The sequence below is a fragment of the Thalia democratica genome, unplaced genomic scaffold, assembly GCF_965202585.1.
Source record: "Thalia democratica unplaced genomic scaffold, ktThaDemo2.hap1.1 HAP1_SCAFFOLD_953, whole genome shotgun sequence".
In the NCBI taxonomy this organism is placed as follows: domain Eukaryota; kingdom Metazoa; phylum Chordata; class Thaliacea; order Salpida; family Salpidae; genus Thalia; species Thalia democratica.
The window spans coordinates 32,741-36,014 of NW_028139894.1; positions in this window are offsets into that span (position 1 = coordinate 32,741).

Here is a 3,274-nt window from a genome sequence, read left to right on the forward strand (position 1 = left end):
AGTATCTGTTTTATTGCTCATGGTTTAAAACAGTTAATATGATTTTTCTAAAATTACGATTTAAGTGTCATTTTTAATAGAAATACTTTCAAAATCATTCAGTACTCGCAATAAAGTAGTGTTCGGACAAACATATGCCTTTTTTTAGTTTTAATTCTCACCAAAATATATCTGCACCCTAAAAACGATAAAGGGTTTTTAAATACAATGGTTGTCTATTATTTTGATAATTTTTTAAGCTTGAAAAACTTCTTATAACTTGCATTTGTTCTCTTAAAGCTGCAGTATTATAAAATCTGAGTAGGTATAAACAAAGTAGCTTTTTTTTTTACTACCATTTAATTTCGTACAAATACGTATTTTTTAGTTTTGTTTCAAAACTGCATTTCTATAATTAAAGTAAAATTTTGTTTTAAATAGCTAGCATTCGTATTTTTGTTAGGAGTTTTAAAACTATAAGAAAAAATGTTTGAAAAGTTTTTTATGACATATTGAAGTGCTCTTTAAAACACTTCAGCACTTTATATTTGCTAGTTTAAAAGGAAAACATTAAAATGTTTTGAATTACATATGTTAACTATACTAATTTCTGCGTATTTAAAAAGTTTAAAAATTTGTTTGTAGGTAATAAAATCCTTAACTGTGTTTAAATTAAACTTACTGCTACATACAAAAGCTTATAAATAAAGATCATTTTATAAAAAAAACAATTTGAATATAATTTAGTAAAAAATAGTATAGTAGTTTTAATAGAGTTTATATAATACTAAATATAATTTGTTAGTCATACTAAAGAAGTTAATAACTTAAAAAAAACAGTTATACAAATAAATGTTTTCTTTATAAAACAAAGAAGTATTACAAAAAAAGTCGAGAAGTTACAAAAATATTGTTTTTACTTTCAGCTGTTCCAAATGTTCAAGTACCAGGTTCAAATGTTCAAGTGCCTGACGGAAGAAATATGCCAACAAATCGTCCAGGTAAATATTTATCGTATAAAAATTTTCATTAAAATCAAAGTTTTACAAACAAACATTAAAACATATTAAGTTTTTAAACATTTTTATTACCTAATTTTCTGAGATAAATGACAGAATAAATTCGTTGGATATTAAAAAACTGTCGTTTTTCAATAATATTAAACTAAAATTATTGTTATAGAATTACTGTTAGTTTCAAAATTTGATGAAAGCAAATATATAATTAACAATTTACTCAAATTCTAACAAAACAAGTAATAAAACACTATTCCGTGTTTTTTTGTTATAAACCAAGTTTTTTAAAGTAATTCACTGTATATTAAAAACCTAAATAGTTTCTAAGTTCATAAAAACAAACATGAACTTTAATAAAATCTTTAAAAGATAATCTATTGTAATATAAGTTGTATAAAAAAATTACCACCTTATCTTCTAAAAACTAACCACTAGGTAGCGATGTGATGATATTTTCATATAATTACCCGAACAAGAATATTGGAGTGCTTGGCAACCAAAAAGCCATGGTAACAGATCTCAACGCGGGTCACTTCAGGGTTTTACCCGGATTGTGCGGCGTCCCTGGTACGATTTCGTTCGAATCACTATCGCAATCGGGTAACTACCTGAGACACCAAAATTCTTTGATGTGGCTGCATGAGTTTGATGAGGGGAAGAAAAGGGACTTTTGTTTTTACCCAAGAAGCAGCAAGTTTTTCCCTGTTAGTAACAAAATGTTATGGTTATTATATTTGATGAAATATGACTTAATTTATGTTATTCACTACTTAGCTTGTGCATAATGTATTTTGATACTAAACATTGAGTGTTTTTTTGTTTAATGATATCAGTATAGACTTTAAAAACTAAAATATTCACTTAATTTTATTACAACCTAATTACAACGGCTGTGTATCGACAATTTTAAGTTCAAAAATAAGAAAGATAAAAAAAAAAAACAACTTTTATTATTTTCTAAAATATAGATTAAAAAAAATCAAGCTTAGACCGACTTATAGTTACATTTCATTAATAAATCTAAAATTTTTAACTTTTAACAAATTAGGATACTTTTTGACTTTTTGTTTTTAAAAGGGTCATACTGTTTTTGAGTCGGAAAATTTTCCAAACCACTTCATTCGTCACAAAAACTGGAGACTTATTATTGAAAAACTAAAAAACACTGACTTGTACAAAAAAGACTCTAGTTTTAGAGTCGGTAAGTATGTTGAGATATTTGTTTAAGTTAAAGTATTTCGTTGAACTAAAGTTAAACTATTTCTAACAGTTGATTTAGCTGCAGCAAAGCAACCAACTTCATATCCAGGTAAAATATTTAACTTAACGATGTTTAACTTAATAAATATTTTTTTGTTTTGTGGTAATCTACAAAGATTCATCATGGTCTTTTAAGAAACCTCAATCTTTATTAGAAAACAATATTTTATAAAGTAACTTTTTAAAAGGATATATTTAAAACTAAATTTAACTACTTGTTTTTCTACAACGTTCACAGTAAATAACGTCATGATATTTTCCTCTTGGAAGCCACAGTACAATATTGGTTTGGAAGGGGACAAAGCAGTGGTGGGGATTAGCCACTCTGACCACTTCAGAATAGTCCCTGGACTGTGTAAACAGAAAAATACCGTTTCGATTGAGTCCATGCTGAAGAAAGGTATAGTTTCAGTGGCTTTTTATTTACAAGTTTTAATTAAAATGTTTTTTTAGTAGTCTATAAGTTGTAGTTTGTAAATTAAATTTGTTTTTAGAAACTATTCAATATATGTTTTTTTAAGGTCACTATCTGGTGCCGAGGAAGGACAAGAAGTACTGGGCCATGTACCTCAGACCCGGTTTCAACGCGAACAGGTTCAAGAACAGGGCATGCTTCAAACCCATGGTTGACCATTTTATACAAGTGAGTTGGTTGTAAAAGTATGTTTCTAGGTTTTTTTTTTAACGAAATCTTTCATTTTTCTGTATTTTCCAAAAAAACTTGTTAAGTTTTATGTATACGTACCAAAACTTTGTAACTGGTTTTGAAAATATTTGATTTGAACAAACACTTGTTGATAATTTTATAAAAGTGGATTAATTGTTAAAAATTATGTACGTTATTTTTTAAACAAGTATTTTTAACAGCCTATTGTTCTCCGAAAAAATTTTTTTTAGAAAAGTATTTTAATTTAAGATTTTATTCATATAAACACGACATTTTATAATATCTTTATTGATACCAGTTTAAAAAACTGAGGAAAAGTTAAACAGCTTGTTTTTTGTAATAACAGCTTTAG